The 17,698-nt window shown below is 40.4% G+C and overlaps 1 pseudogene; it reads right to left on the minus strand.

The window, feature by feature from the left end:
- Window positions 1-7,454: 7,454 nt before the first annotated feature.
- On the minus strand, window positions 7,455-17,474 carry LOC141171984 (phospholipase A2 inhibitor and Ly6/PLAUR domain-containing protein-like; annotated as a pseudogene).
- Window positions 17,475-17,698: the final 224 nt, after the last annotated feature.

Raw genomic sequence — 17,698 nt, forward strand, 5'->3', positions numbered from 1 at the left:
CCACTCCCAATGCCTGGCACCCATGTCACAAGAAGTCAATCGTTGTGTTTTCCCCAATGCACATAAAGAGTGCCACTCGGCCATCGGACATTACCATGGCGCCATAGCAATGCATAACTGCATGCCAGGACCCTTACACCAGGACAGGTACTATTAAGTTTTCCTCTTTGCCTCTTTAACATATATATGTTCTTTATGAGGTTTATTTATACTCCTCCTTTTCACGTTCAGTTTCTTCCCTTACCTCTTTCTCCTTTATCTTTCATTTTTAATTTTATTTTTGCTTTTATCACTGTTCGGATTCACTTTTTACCTTGTGTGTGGCAATGAAGGGAATCATAAGCGAGGGTCATTATATGTCCCCCAGGATGCACACAGAGGCATACTGAACCCACTGGAGAGCATTGTAATTACAGCCTTAGCTGTGGTTACAATGCAAAATAAACGAGAGAGTGGATTTGGTCAAAATATTTGTCCAAGTCAGATTTAAGAAAACCTGATATGGGCTTTTATTTTTGGAGAGATCTGTAGGATTGGTAGTGGGATAGATCTCTCCCTCAATTCCAGGTTTTGGGAGTGGCTCATGTCCACGAAACCCACTTAAACTCTCGGGTGAGGTTTGGGTGTGTCATTTTTGTTGGTTTGCAAGCATCAGAGCAGGAGGTCTGTGTACGATAGGTCTGTGTGAGTCTGAATACAGGCCAGAGCCTGTCGCACCCACGAGTGTAGTCATCCATGGCAATGCAGCATTATGGATGATCCGGCTGCGATCCGGAGGATAAAGTTTGCCTTGTTGTTGTAAGTTGCCAAAATAAAGACTTTTAAGTTGGACTAACCTGAGTCACTGCCTCTTCACCGAACTGTGTGAATTCCACTGCATTACACTTGGTACTTGTCTCTCCGCCTTAATATTTTCTTTTTGTGACATATTATTATTGATCCAGAGCAATATGTGAGCCACTTACTATACTATGCCTCTCTCTCAGAGCACTCCAGTGGATGACCTTTCAATTAATCCACATACAGTCATTTATAGTGGAACGTTGTTCTCTTGATTATCTTTTGAATAATTGATCAAGTGAATTTACATAGTGTTTTTTTCCTGTTTGTAAACCTATAATATGCATGACTATTACATGACCCTAATTATTTATTGTTTTTTATTTCCTGTTTGCACATACAGTACAGACCAAAAGTTTGGACACACCTTCTCATTTAAAGATTTTTCTGTATTTTCATGACTATGAAAATTGTACATTCACACTGAAGGCATCAAAACTATGAATTAACACATGTGGAATTATATACTTAACAAAAAAGTGTGAAACAACTGAAAATATGTCTTATATTCTAGGTTCTTCAAAGTAGCCACCTTTTGCTTTGATGACTGCTTTGCACACTCTTGGCATTCTCTTGATGAGCTTCAAGAGGTAGTCACCGGAAATGGTTTTCACTTCACAGGTGTGCCCTGTCAGGTTTAATAAGTGGGATTTCTTGCCTTATAAATGGGGTTGGGACTATCAGTTGTGTTGTGCAGAAGTCTGGTGGATACACAGCTGATAGTCCTACTGAATAGACTGTTAGAATTTGTATTATGGCAAGAAAAAAGCAGCTAAGTAAAGAAAAACAAGTGGCCATCATTACTTTAAGAAATGAAGGTCAGTCAGTCTGAAAAATTTGGAAAACTTTGAAAGTGTCCCCAAGTGCAGTTGCAAAAACCATCAAGCGCTACAAAGAAACTGGCTCACATGAATACCTCCCCAGGAAAGGAAGACCAAGAGTCACCTCTGCTTCTGAGGATAAGTTTATCCGAGTCACCAGCCTCAGAAATCGCAGGTTAACAGCTGCTCAGATTAGAGTCCAGGTCAATGCCACACAGAATTCTAGCAGCAGACACATCTCTTCAAGAACTGTTAAGAGGAGACTTTGTGCAGCAGGCCTTCATGGTAAAATAGCTGCTAAGAAACCACTGCTAAGGACAGGCAACAAGCAGAAGAGACTTTTTTGGGCTAAAGAACACAAGGAATGGACATTAGACCAGTGGAAATCTGTGCTTTGGTCTGAAGAGTCCAAATTTGAGATCTTTGGTTCCAACCACCGTATCTTTGTGCGACGCAGAAAAGGTGAACGGATGGACTCTACATGCCTGGTTCCCACCATGAAGCATGGAAGAGGATGTGTGATGGTGGGGGGGTGCTTTGCTGGTGACACTGTTGGGGATTTATTCAAAATTGAAGGCATACTGAACCAGTATGGCTACCAAAGCATCTAGCAGCGACATGCTATTCCATCCGGTTTGTGTTTAGTTGGACCATCATTTATTTTTCAACAGGACAATGACCCCAAACACACCTGCAGGCTGTATAAGGGCTATTTGACCAAGAAGGAGAGTGATGGGGTGCTACGCCAGATGACCTGGCCTCCACAGTCATCAGACCTGAACCCAATAAAGATGGTTTGGGGTGAGCTGGACCTCAGAGTGAAGGCAAAAGGGCCAACAAGTGCTAAGCATCTCTGGGAACTCCTTCAAGATTGTTGGAAGACCATTTCCGGTGACTACCTCTTGAAGCTCATCAAGAGAATGCCAAGAGTGTGCAAAGCAGTCAACAAAGCAAAAGGTGGCTACTTTGAAGAACCTCGAATATAAGACATATTTTCAGTTGTTTCACACTTTTTTGTTGAGTATATAATTCCACATGTGTTAATTCATAGTTTTGATGCTTTCAGTTTGAATGTACAATTTTCATAGTCATGAAAATACAGAAAAATCTTTAAATGAGAAGGTGTGTCCAAACTTTTGGTCTGTACTGTATATACATTGCAAAAGGCCATATATGGCCGAAACGTTGGTTGAATGTTATCTGTTTTCATTTGGGTCTTCCATACTGTGATGGTGTGATATGGTATGTGGGTATCATTTTGAGTATATTTATATTTTACTGATTTTCATAGTGTTCTCTTGTTGCTCTGTGTCCCTCTAATGTTGACTTCTCTTGTAGGATGAGTTGATATTTGTTAATTGAGGAATAGCTGTCATTTATCATCTGATAAAGCTCCCACAGATTATTGTAATGTTATCTTGCACAGGGTCAGTGAATAATGCTGCTTGCTGATATGCTAATGACATATTGAACCAGCTTGGTGATTTTGTAAAGCAATGGAACACACAATGCAAATGCAATGCAAATTGATAAAATGCAAAAACATGGAGCTCCTGTGACCTCCCCCCCTGACCTGTGAATGAGGAGGGGGTCTTTTAAATATCACAGCCAAGAGAGACAAGGGGGTTAGATGCTGTGTGGGACAATGGCATCAGCGAGAATGGGAGAAACCTGGATGACTTTGGAAATACTGCTGGAGGAATATATACGGAGAAGCATGTGGACTATTTTATCCTCTGTCTGCTTCATTGTTGGATTCTCATCTCCCAGGACATTCATCCTGCTACTGAGCTGCATTCGTGTTCTGGACTATTTGTATCCTCTGTGTGGTGGATTGTATATGGACCTTTAAGTTTTGCCTATAATAAATGTCTTGGGATTGTTCACTCTTCCCTCGCTCTGTTGATTGTGTGATACCTGAGAAGGACCCGAAGACACATACCTTAATAAAATATTGCGCTTTACTGCAATTGGCGTGCCAACATTTTTTCATTTGCTGAATAATATTATTTACTTCTCAGCACCTTACATTCTAACAGTTGAGCATCCATTTCACTAGTGTTTAACACCACTGATTGGCAGCTTTCTGTGTTCACTGTGCATAGGCAGAAAGCTGCTCATCAGTTCTGGGGGGCAAGATTATACATATCAGAACTGCATTGCTTGAGACAACTAGTCCTGCAGTGATAATTTCCTGATTATAAAACACTGATCTTATTGAAACTACGACAAGCAGCCCAATTAATGAGACATAGCTGGAATCAGGGTATCTGCCCCTACATCATGCTGTTCTCAGATTAGAAAACAAAAACCTGCTGACAGATTCCCTTTAAGAAAAATAATCTAAAAGTGATCCAGTGTTTAGACCCACTTGAACTGGTTTATTAACCCCTTAAGGACCTTGCGATTTTCCGTTTTTGCGTTTTTGTTTTTTTTGCTCTCCTTGCTCTCCTTGTTCCCAGAGCCATAGCATTTTTATTTTTTGGTCAATATGGCCATGTGAGGGCTTATTTTTTGCGGGACAAGTTGTTCTTTTGAACGACATCACTGGTTTTACCGTATCGTGTATTGGAAAATGGGAAAAAAATTCCAAGTGCGGTGAAATTGCAAAAAGATGCAATTCCACAGTTGTTTTTTTTTTAACCACGTTCACTGGACGCTAAAGCTGACCTGCCATTATTATTCTCCAGGTCAGTACGAGTTCGTAGACACCAAACATGGTTAGTTTCTTTTTATTTAAGTGGTGAAAAGAAAACAAAGTTTGCTAAGAAAAACAAAAAGGCGCGATTTTCCAAGACCCATAGCGTCTCCGTTTTTCGGGATCTGGGGCCTGGTGAAGGCTTATTTTTTGCGCGCCGAGCTGACATTTTTATTGATACCCTTTTGGGGTAGATCCGATGTTTTGATCGACGTTTATTGCATTTAATTGCACTGTTGTGGTGACCAAAAAAAAACATAATTTAGAATTTTTTTCTCGTTACGCCGTTTACCGATCAGATTAATTATTTTTTCATATTGATAGATCGGGAGATTCTGAACGCGGCGATACCAAATAATGTGTATGTGTTTTTTTTTATTGTTTTATTTTGAATGGGGAAAAAGGGGGGTGATTTAAAGTTTTATATATCTTTTATTTTTTTAATATTTTTAAAAATATTTTTTTTCACTTTTTGCTTGCTTCAATAGTCTCCATGGGAGAATAGAAGCAGCAATTACCTGATCGGCTCTGCTGCATACAGGTGATGAGCAGATCGCCTCTATGCAGCAGAAATGTTCACTTACTATGAGCGCCGACCACTGGGCGGCACTCATAGCAATCAGGACATGACAACCACAGGGGTCTGCTGCAGACCCCGGGTTGTTATGCCAAACCAATATTTGACCCGCGATCATGTGACGGGGTCACCTATGGGCTAATGCCACGCTTCCGGCGCGGCGATGTTAAATGCCGCTGTCAGAGATTGACAGCAGCATTTAATTGGTGAACAGACGCGGGTGGATCGCATTCATAATGCAATAAATATGATCTTACAAGTCATTATGATAACAAGCTTGTAAAGCTTTTTTTTTAAATAATTTTATTTTAACCTTTTCACAAAATATGGTGTACATTTTATGTCATATGTCGTGATGCGAGCATTTATTCCCAGCAGATGATGGCTGATTTAATTAGCCATCATGTGCCTTTAACAGCTGTTGGCTGTTAAACTGTTAAATGCTGCTGTCAGTCTCTGACAGTGGCCTTTAACATGTGTCAGCAGGGAGGCAAATCATTCCACATGCCCATGACATGATCGCGGGTTGTAGATGGGTTTACATGACAGCCAAAGGTCTACTGAAGACCTCCATGCTTGTCATGATGATTTTCCTGCAAAAGCCAGCCTGTCTCCCGACGCCAATGCCCTATCACTTTAGCTGCTTTCAGGGGCATCCACGACTAAAATCAGAGGCCACCAGAGGACAGAAGTGATGTGTCTCCCTACCCTAACGCTGTTTTGCCTTAGATTCTTCCGGGGGTGTCGAAGCCTAAAATGAGAGGCCACATGAGGATAGAAGTGCTGTGTCTCTCAACCCTAACTCAGTTTTGCTTTCACGTCTTCTGGGGGTGTGTATGCCCCCGGAAGAAGCGAAAGGGCATTGAAGAGGGGAGACACAGCACTTCTATCCTCTAGTTGAATCTGATTTTAGGTAATATACCTTCCACTGCTCACTATTTCAGCTATGCTGCTACCTATGTTTCCTGCCTTTGATGCAGTATCCAAGTACTAGTTTTGTACAAATGAGAGGGCATTTTTTGTTTTTGGACTTTAGCTGCACCTGCACTTTATGAATGCTATTGCACTTGCACTTTGATTATATGAATGCCATTGCGTCACTACAGTCTACTAACTCAAATGCTCTCTCCATTTAGTTACTATTGATTTGCATTTTGCACTTGGATTCATATTAACTTGGATATGTCTACATGAAGAAATTCTATGACATGAATTGGATTTATGTTATGCTTGTGTCTACTCCAGGTTTCTGGAGTTTTTTTCTACCCTGTTTTTATGTTGTTGTCCATTTTTATTCATTGATTAAATGAACATTATATTTTATATTAAGCTGGAATCTCTTTATATCCTTCAGCACATTGATTTGCTGATATGGATACTGGTTGTTAATTGGGCCTATTTAAGGCCTACCAAGAAACACTCCTGGGTCTTGGTATTAACACTGTAGTGTTCCTGTGTCATGTCTGCCTGTGGCTTCCAGTACCTCTGCTGTGGTTTCCAAAATCTCTGCTACTTGTCTGCAGTCTCCAAGACCCCTTCTACCTCTCTGCGTTCTCCAGGTCCTCTGCTACCTGCCTGCAACTTCCACATCCTCTACTACCAGTCTCGTCTGCCTGAAGCTTCCAGTGCCTTTCCTATCGGTCTCCTGTTTGCCTGTGGCTTCCAGCACCGTTACTTCCCATTTACCGCGTGTCTCACCTGCTTGCTGCTCTGCCACCTGTGGCCGGTGTGCCCACCCAGACCTGGCATGGAGGATCCACCTCATCAGGTAAGCCTAAAAATAGGAATGTAACAGAATCTAGTAAATACTGACAGGGATTACTCTTCTGGATCCAGAGATTGTGATCATCGGATGTTGGGATCAGGAACAGCTGAGTTTATACAGAGATCATCTCTGCTGTGTAGCCAGGAGGCTGAATTTGGCCAGGAATTGAGACTAATATAGCAGCCCCAGTTACAGGGAAAATCAGATTGAAAAAATGTAATTAAATGTTAAAGTGACAATTATAGGTCCTTAATGATGTTATTAGGAGCAGATTGTCTCAAATAAATAATAAAAAAATGAAAAATGAAAGCAGGGAAATAAAGAAAATCATTGCTAGTCTAAATCACTGTTTCTAGCCCACTTTCATAAGAACAACATACCTGATGTACAAAAATAATTGATACATTTTATGTAATGTTCCTTTTTTTGCATTTAATTAATCCTCATTTGTAGAAAAAAAATATAAGAAGAACATACATTTTCTTTTATTTCCATATTTTTTCCCCTTATATTTGGACAGAAAAAATAACATAAAAATTGCTCTAAAAATCTTTTAGCTTAGCCTGCTCATGTAATAAAAGGAGACAAATATTATGTGAATAACTTAACAAAAAAAGTTGAGCTTTTAAAAGACGCAAAGAAACATGACAAAGAAATTTGAAAATATGCTTGATCGTACACAGCGGAAAAAAATAACCTAGTCTTGCTTTTGTTAGTTATGTCCCCAACATTAAAGAAAACATACAAGACCCAAACTCCTCAGTGTTTTATTGATTTATTCTTCTTTACATTTTGCTAAAGTTTGTTAACGACATCTTGGATTATAACTTATTAGATCAGTTCAAAAAATTGTAGAAGTAGGAAAAGGTATAACATGGAAAAGTTTGGAAATATCCATTTAAAAGAGTAAAGAATAATAGCCAAAGAGATAAAGAGTAAAGGAACAGAGGCATAAACAGTTACAAACTTTAATTCTTGTATATTTTCTAGCCAAGCTATGTTAAAGATTATTGCAGAATATACTACTCTCTAGATTGTTTTGGCCTCATTCTTCCAAGAATACCTTAAATAAAACTATTAGAAGAACAATTTTCGAAGCAGAAACCACACAACGGCCGGCATTGTGGACACTATTGCTGCTATTGGTGCAGATCGTTTTAACTTCCATTGTAAAACCTGCAAAGGTTTCAGTCTGGTTGCCGAGATCACAGAGGGATTTTGTTGCACATCCTCGAATGGCGGCTGAAGAAGACATGCTTCCTGCATATATGAACATGATAAATGGTTTTACACAAACTGCACCGTGAATGGTTACTTTTTATATTTCTCTGATTTACAGTTTTCATAACTCTAATTCATGTAATATATATATATATTTAAATCAATCTATGAGATTATTTTTTACCCACACAATAACCTATTAAATGTTAGTCTCAACGTAGAATATATCTTTTACCAGTGGTCTCACTACTGAGAGACCTCAATGTCAATAGGCAGAATGAAAGGGGCACATATTTCAATGCCTCTAAGGCCTCCTTGACACATCCTGATTTTACCGGTACTAGAAAAAAACAGTATTGGTGTTATCAGTGTCCGTGTGCCATCCGTGTTTACATGTTCGTCATCCGTGTGACACATACCCAAAAAGAATGCAGAATAGAAATTACAGATGTTTAGGTGTTATGCAAAGATATAGATAGATAGATAGATAGATAGATAGATAGATAGACAGATAGATATCCATGAGATATGTAATTAGTACCTTACGCGTGTTGCTTATTGTACGTGTATTAAACAAATAAATAAATTAACAAAAGGAAGTGGGGTTCCCCCTATTTTTATAACCAGCCAAGGTAAAGCAGACAGCTGTGGGCTGATATTATCAGGCTGGAAGGGTTCCTGGCTATTGGGCCCTTCCCAGCCTAAAAATACCAGCCCACAGTCACATCATCACATTAGATGCTCTAATTCTGGCACTTTTCTTGGCTCTTCCTGATTGCCCTGGTGCGGTGGCAATTGAGGTAATGGTAGTTGGGGTTGACGTCAGCTGTGATTTGTCCAAAATCACATCTGCCATCAAGCCCTGGGTTAGTAATGGAGAGGTGTCTATCAGACACCCATATTGCTATCCCAGTAATAAGAAAAAAACACACACACAGAAAAAATACATTATTTAAATATACACTCCCCCACACTTTCCCTGGTTCATTAATTTATAAAATAAAAAAAAAACACCACACAGGTCCGAAGTAGTCCACAAATGAAAACCTGAAAAGCATAAAAAGAGAGGAATAAAAAAAAGACAAAGTCCCTCTTTCATCAATTTATTATAAAAAAGTTCCCATGCAGGTCAGACGTAGTTCAGTGATACCCCGAATGCGGCTCACGGCGTTTAGCGAGATCCGGCGACTATGAAGAGCAGTAATGCTATTGACATCACTGCTCTTCACAGTCTCCGGATCTCGATGAGCGCAGCATGACCCGGATTCGAGGAATCGCTGGACTACGTCGGACCAGAGTGGTAACTTCTTTTATAAAAAATTGATGAAAGATGGACTTTGTCTATTTTTTATTCCTCTCTTTTTATGTTTTTCAGGTTTCCATTTCTGGACTACGGTCGATTCCCTGGACTATGTCGGATCTGCATTTTTTTTTTATAAATTGGTAAGCCAGGGAAAGTGTGGGGGAGTGTAAATTGAAATAAAGTATTTTTGTTGTATGTGTGTGTTTTTTTTATTACTGGTGTAGTAATGGGGGTGTCTTATAGACAAGTAGTGCACAGTGTCTGGCTTACAGCCAATTAGTGACTAATGAAATGCTACAAATGCAATTATTGATTAGCTTTAGTACCCGAGATCTTTGTTGTTTGGAGAAGACACATATCCTCATCTCCGGTGCATTGTACAGTATCCGAAGTGTAACACCAAGTAGAGTCAGCAGATATGCAGGATCGACAGACCAGTCCATTGGGGTTGGTTCCTTTTGTGGTCACTAAAGATGAAAGGGAAAAGTTAAAAGAAGTTTATTTTTTCCATAAAATTTATACCTTAATGTTTTTCATCTATAAAACATTTGAAGAATTTTGACCTCCTTCCTAAAGGTGTTGTCCTTATACTAAACCTAGATGTAGAGGATAACTTTCTGATTGCTGGAGGTCCAACCACTGGGATCCTTATCAATCATGAGATTGGTACTGCACATTGCACGCTGTCAGGATTCTCTGATAACGGTTGATTTGCTTAATTCCTGCCACATTCTGACAAGACTTGCCTGGTTTCGCTCAATACAAGGGAGTGTGTACAAAGTCGACACATGATCGCATATATGCAAATTGAATACTTGTGATAAGTTGACAGTTTACACAAGGCGCTGGCACCACAGAATCCTGACAGCATGCAGTGCACACACTGAGAGGATTCAGAAGAATTCAGACAATAACTTCAAACCTGGACAACCCCTTTAAGGCGTCGATAATATGAAATCTAAATATTGCTTCGCCACTAATTTATGAGCAATAGAGTCAGAAAATGAGTCATTTTCCAAATTGGAGGTTCAAATAGAAAAAAGCAGAAATGGCTGACTTACATGCTGGAATATTAGGAGTACAGTCATCAGTGTTGCAACATGAAATGCCGATCCTTAATTGTAGTCCTGATGTGCTTACGCCGCCCTTAGTGTCACATTCAAATGACGGTGTGCATATTCTGATTATAGCTTGAGTCGTCATTCCACCTAGAGGTAAATATAACAGAGATTATTATTTTCTAAAATTTAAAAAAATATAATCCTTAAAGGTGATTTGGTCTATTGTTTAGAAAGATCTCTTTAAAGAGTAATAGTTTCTTTTCAGAATAAGCTGTCCTGTGCATAATACAATTTTTAGCCATTACATGACTTTTTCCAGCATTTTTACCAGTTTCTACATTCAGGCTCCACCTCTTAATTTGCAATTGACTCTGAGCTACTGGAGGAAGACTGGCTATGATGATGTCTCTCATATACAATACAGTAGTACACAGTACACAAACCTGTTGTTCATTATTTAGTTAATACACAGACAGAAGCAACAGCAGCAGTACTGGGCAGTGTAGCTGTGTATCCAGCTCTGGAATGAATTAAAAGACTTATTAGAAAGCTCAAAAGCTCAGAAAAATCTTTCTGGTACTCCATCTCGCCACCATATCATCAAGTAGGCCGAGATGCACAAATAAATTATAAAGCCCCATTGCAAAAGTCATAACTTGCCCCTCCTCTCCACTTCCATTGCCCCCACCCCCCCAAAAAAAATAAAAATAAATGGTGGAATAGGATGGGTTACAGCACATAGGCGTAGTGACAGAAAAACAAAATGGCATACATCCCAACTTTTAAAGACAAGGAGAGGGATATGTTTTGCAGCATGTTCACAATAAATTTGCCTCTACTGAAGTCACTACGATACCTCTTTAATTTCCCCCATAGAGTATGATGCCCTCAAAATGCCTTTACACACAGTATGAAACCCCCATAGTAAATTCACCTATACAGTTTGCCTCCATAGTTTCCCTCAACCATAGAGTGCCCCAATACAGTATGATACCCCAACAATAACACTTCCAAACAGAATGGTGTCCAAAATCACCCCCCACAGTAGGATTTCACCACAGTTACCCCTTCCACTATGATGTCTCCAGTTAACCACAACAGTATGATGAGCCCACATTACCCACAGATCCACCCAAAGTATGATGCCATCCAAGTCCCCTACACAGTAAAATATCCCCATATTATGATGTCCACAGACAATATGCCACAACACGATGACACCCCCCATTCCCATTACAGCTCCCCAAACAGTACAATGCCCCCACAATCCCCCACACAATATGATGCAAACATAGTTCCCTTGCACACAGTATGATGCCCCAACAACTCCTACATAGTGTTATGCTCCACAGCCCCCCAAATTAGGATGCTGCCCCACACTATATGATGCACAAGAGTATGATATCCCCCATTCCACATACAGTATGATTCCACTACAGCTCCCCCAACAGTACAATGCCCCCACAATCCCCCACACAATATGATGCACAAATAGTTCACCTACACACAGTATGATGCCCCAACAACTCCAACACAGTGTTATGATGTCCTCCCACAATATGATGTCTCAACAGGATGACACTCCCCACAAGACAACAGTATTATCCCACTACAGCTCCCCCAACAGTACAATGCCCCCAAAATATGATGTGCACATAGTTCCTCTACCCACAGTATGATGCCCCGACAACTCCTACACAGTGTTATGCTTCCACAAACCCTGCAAAATATGATGCTCCCCCACACAATATGATGCCACTACAGTATGATATCCCCCATTCCACACACAGTATAATCCCACTACAGCTCCTCCCAACAGTATAATGCCCCCACAATCCCCCACACAATATGATGTACATATAGTTCACCTACACACAGTATGATGCCCCAACATCTCGCACACAGTATTATGCTCCCACAGCCCCCCACAAAATATGATGCCTTTCACACATGACTTTCCAGGTCAGTTTGAAAATGCTGATTCCAAACCGGTATGTTTTTTTTAATTATTAATTTGGTTGCTTAAAATGGGAAGCAACTCTTTTACATATGGGGAGCAAAGCAGAGCGGACAGTGTTGTGAGAGGGGAGTGGCAAGAGGTCTTTATAATGGCACATGTTTTGCTCTGCTTTCTTGCAGAGTAACCACCAGCAGTTAGATCTGTTTGACCTGGTTAGACATGAGTATTTTCATATCAGAGAAAGTACAGTCGGACCATCTCTAGGATTGTGTACTTTTTTCTACCCTGCACGACACTTCCTGCAGGGTTACTGTTCATATAAGGTCAAGGGAAAAACGGTCCAGATTACAGATCGAATTGCAGATAAAATTGTGAATTTATTATTAATTTATTAAAATAATATATACATTCCAAAAATAAAAAATAAAGGGGAATATATCCATGAAACCTACATTTTTCCAGTGCAAAACATTCCTAATCCTGGTATGTTCATATGGCATTCTGGTGTTTCAAATATATTTTTTTACTACCTGTTTTAAGTAATTTTTGTATTTTGATAGTTTGGGCTTTTACTTTTACAATTTTTTCACTGCAACAGGAAAAAGGAGGCTGATTTGAATGGTTCTTTTTCATTCTTTTTAAACCTTTTTTATAGCTTTATTCTTTATATGCCAATTCCCTTAGGGAATAAAGCTGTCTCTGAAAACTGCTGTTAGAGGCTCATGTATAACTCAGCTGGCATCTGCCAGAAATTGGCACTCACATCATGGAGGTTGAATTATGTTTTTTTATTTTTGTTTTATACTTTATTTTTTTCTTCCTTTTTTTAGTGTTGAAAGGGGTTAGGGAAACAAACAGCAGTAATCTTGTTTCATTTTTAGTTCTGTATCTAAATGAAAAGAAATAAAACATTTTGAAATTCTAAAGGCCCTTAGGGGCTAATAGGGGTCAGCTCTGATTTTTGGCATGCTTGCCAATACAGTGTGCTTTAACCACTTCACGTCGTAATAGACGTTCACCCATAGATGCTGATCCCCAGGTGAATGTTGCTTAACAGTATCCCTGCTAGAAAAGCTGTAGCAGAGGGAATTGAGCACTGCCAGTATTTTCAAAGCATATTTAACTTTTTTCTTGCCATAAACAAAGTGAGCAAGTATAGAATTAAACAGAAGGTGATCTCTTCCTCTAAAGGCCCCGTGACACATAACGAGATCGCTAGCGAGATCGCTGATACGTCACGGTTTTTGTGACACAATAGCGATCTCGTTATGTCTGACAGGTAGTAACGATCAGGCCCCTGCTGTGAGATCGTTGATCGTTACAAAGCTTCCTGGACCATTCCTGGGTCGTTGCGCTCCCGCTGGGCAGTGTGCATCGCTGTATTTGACACCTTATCAATGACCTCGTTAGAGATTTAGAACTGAGACACGTAGGCGTGCATAAATTGGACTTTTCCGCGCCCCTCGTCCCCGATTGGTGGTTGCTACAGCGTTCTCATTTTCCGCCGTGCATAAAGAAGGCCACAGAATAGCGATTCCATCCTTTGTTTCTGTTCACCTCGTGCTGGATTGCAGATCCTATCAGAATTCTCCGGGCTGTTGATATCCGTTCATTCGACTGAGTCCTGATTTTGCAGATCGTTGTAGCGTTTTCCGGCTGTGACTGGCCGTACATCTGGTCTTGTTCCTGACTGCGTCCTTGTTTTTTCGGATCCCACCAGCATTCTCCAGAACGCAGTCAGGAACAAAGGGACGGAATTGCTACAACGTGGCCTTCTTTTAAACCAAGGCCGCCCAATCAGAACGCAATCGGAGATGAGGGGGCGCGGAAAAGTAATTTTATGCACGCCTTTGTGACACAGTACAGTCCCTATCAAGGTGTGGATCGTTGAAATAGCTGCTGTGTGAAAGCTTCCCAACGACAGCCGAGATCGTTAGTTAGATCGCTGGGGCGGCCGAAATCGTTGGGAAGTTCTGCATGTTTGACAGCTCCCCAGCAATCACAAAACGACTCTCCAGCGATCCCAAAACAGTGACGTAATAACGATTTCACTAGTGATCTCGTTATGTGTGACGGGGCCTTAACACCGTCAGCTCCCCGCAGGGATCCGATGATAGCTAGAGTAACCAGAGAACTAAGTGAGACCTCAAAGTCTGCCATAGCTCAAAGCCTAATAGACCTTGCCTGAAGCTCATGCACTTGACTGTATGTTCTCCATCTGAGAAAATCAGTCGAATTATGCTAATCACACTCTGATCAGAATTAGACAAAAGGAGATCTCTCCCTCTTATTACACCATCAGCTCCCCGCAGGAATCCAATTATATCTGAAGCTTCCAGAGAACTAAGAGAGACCTCTGAATCTGCCATAGCTTAAAGCCTAATAGACCATGCCTGAAGCTCGTGCACATGACCATATGTTCTCCATCTGAGAAAATTGGTCCAAATATGCTAACCACACTCTGATCAGAATTTGATCAGGGCATCGTTAAGACTGTAATCCGATTTTCTAGGATGTGGATAATTAAAAAACTATTTTTTTCCCTCTTCTCCATTCAGTGTGTCCATGTAAAATCAGATTGCACTTAGATGTTAGCTGAGTGCAGTCCATAGATATGAATAGGTGAGTATGATCCTATTATCGAAGCCAACTCATGCATGCTGTGATCTTTTTCCTTTAACTCGTTCGGTCCGAGGAAAAAAATCAAACACGTGCGCTGCCTCATAGAATAATATGGGGTCAAGTGCAACCGTCAAAATGATGGATAGCACTCATCTGATGTTTATGGTCGTGTGCACCAACCATTAGGTTGCAAAATGCTCTATATTACATATGTAGTGCAGAATATTAAAGTGGTCAAAAGTGATAAGTCTGCAGTCACTCTGTGTAACTGCAGACTTATGAATCCCCCTCAGTGCAGGCACTATGCACTGCAGGGATTCGCAGGTATGAGACCCGGGACCGGAGGCTATGTATACGTTATACATACCCCCGGTCATTCAGGGCCGCCTCTCTCCATTCAAGGCGCGGCCCCGCTCAATACAAGTGTATGGAGGGCAAGGCCACGCCCACTGGCCGGGATATGTATGATACATACATACCCTCCATTACCGGGTCTCATACTGGCCAATCCCTGCAGCGCACAGTGCCTGCGCTTGGGGGTTTCATAAGTCTGCATTCACACAGAGTGACTGCAGTCTTATCACTTTTGACCGGACAACCCCTTTAAAGAGAAAGAACAAGGATCCAGCTCAACGAACTGTGAACAATCTTTATTCACAATGAGTTTCGAGTAACCTCGCACCCTCCATCACGATAAAGGGTGTGAGGTCACTCAAAACGAATTTATGCCACCTGTCACATGAAGAAGGCTTATCTTATCCTCCACTTTGTATCCATGTGAATAAAGATTTTTCACAGTTCATTGAGCTGGATCTTGTAGCAGGATTTCCTGGCAAAATGGGCTCCTTCCCTATCCCTCAAGCTAGATGGACCCTAGGCTAACCCTGTACCCCAAATTATCCCTGAAGGTGGAGATGCTGGGGTCTCATACCTTGCTATGCTCCTTTATGCACAGTGATCTGTCCACCCCCCCAGGAAAGTATGGAAGTGTATAGAATAACAGTAATCCGACAGATAGGGGAAACAGACAAGGATAAAAGAAAACTACAATCATACAAATACACTCCCCAAACAACCGAGTCAAAATCAAGGGAACAGTAGGAGGGAAAAACCAAATGGGAGAGGATTAGGATAAACACACAATAACAAATCCACACAGATATCTCCTGTAAATTACACCAACCGACTACTATATCAGAACTCTCCTTCATCACCAACCAGGAAGTTGTAACTATTACTGGCAACTCCCAAATACCAAAGCATATATAAATAAGAGGAGTGCAAACACAGAACAGCTGAGACAATTCAGGATGGAGAGCTCCAGATCAACTGAACTGATTAACCATTGGCGTGACAGAGCCAAGAAAATCTGCATTGTTTAATAGGATGATGAAGCAGTTCTAATCAGTGCAGGCGTTTGTGTAACCGCGATCTTCTGGCCCCTCTCTGTCATGGTATCCCAGTGACAGAAACCTTTTCTTCCTCTTTGATTGCTTCCACGCTTTGACACAGCGTTCGGCGGGCTCCAAACAAGAAAGGGATATGTCCTATGGTGAGCTGGATTCATTTTATTTAGTACAGAATATAATCAATGCAATCAGGAGATCGTGTGTTCAAGTCCCCATGTAGGACCAATAAATATTGTAAAAAAATATATATATTTAAAATTAAAAAAAATTTCTATGCGTTGAAAAAAGGTTACAAAAAAGTTGAAAAATACTATTTTTTTCGGAAAAAAAAGTTATTTGTTCTAATAAAAGTAAACACCTGAAAAAAAGATACATGTGGTATCACTGCATCAGTAACAAACACAAAAATAAAAATATTTCATATCTTAACCTGCAAAGAAAATATCACAAAAGAAGAGGAAAAATGTATGCAAAATTGCCATTTTTGTGCATTCTGCCTCACGGTAAATGAAATAAAAAATAATTGTAAAGACGTATGTACCCCAAAATGGTACAAAAAAAACCAAAAGGCTTTTATGTAAAAAATATCAAACCCGTACAGAATTCTGTACTTGGAAAAATGAAAAAATATGACCCTCTTTTGTACAAGAATGTGCCCATTCACTTAATAGGAATGGTGAGAAACTGTATGGGAAAATAACTTTATACATAATGATTTAAGAAACTCCAATGATTTGAGTTAATTTTATCACTCACCAACCAGGGTTTCAGAATATTGGGATCCACATTGGTGGCCTGATGGACAAGGGCGGCTATTGCCCGAACATGTGGAGGATCCTGCAGACATGCACTGCGTACACGATAGAGCATGACCTACAGAGAACGGCACATCAGTCAGTGGATTAATTCATTACATTCTTGTTCGTCAAGACATTATTTGGCTTTGACGTCATTGAGATCAGCGGAATTCGAGAAAGGTCTTCCATCGTGAACTCAGTAAAGAATAAAGTTGTGCGCTTTGCGTTATAATCTTTCATAGAACTTACTTGTTGCTGCGAGGGTCAAGAGGAGGCTCAGGGTTCCGATCAAGGAGCTCATCGTTCTGCTCTTGAAGACAGGTGCTATCAGGAAATAAAAATCCTTTATCAAGCAAATTCATTTATTAATGTTTTACTGGGCGGGGACAGAGGAGGATCATATCTGACCATAACCAAATGAAATGGAAAAGAGCATTACTAAGTAACGAAACTGATATTCTGCACTCCCCACCCTTTCCGATACCTCGCTTGAACTTGTCGGTCTTTTTTCAACCGTATTAAATATGTAATCCTCCTTTGTGTATTTAATACTTTGTGATGAATGAAATGTATATTCAAAATAAAAGCTGAAATTAACCTCTTACTGATATCGGACTGTAATAT

This window comes from Phyllobates terribilis, unplaced genomic scaffold (genome assembly GCF_046119375.1).
Source record: "Phyllobates terribilis strain yellow unplaced genomic scaffold, ASM4611937v1 Scaffold_12__6_contigs__length_324123572, whole genome shotgun sequence".
Classification (NCBI taxonomy): domain Eukaryota; kingdom Metazoa; phylum Chordata; class Amphibia; order Anura; family Dendrobatidae; genus Phyllobates; species Phyllobates terribilis.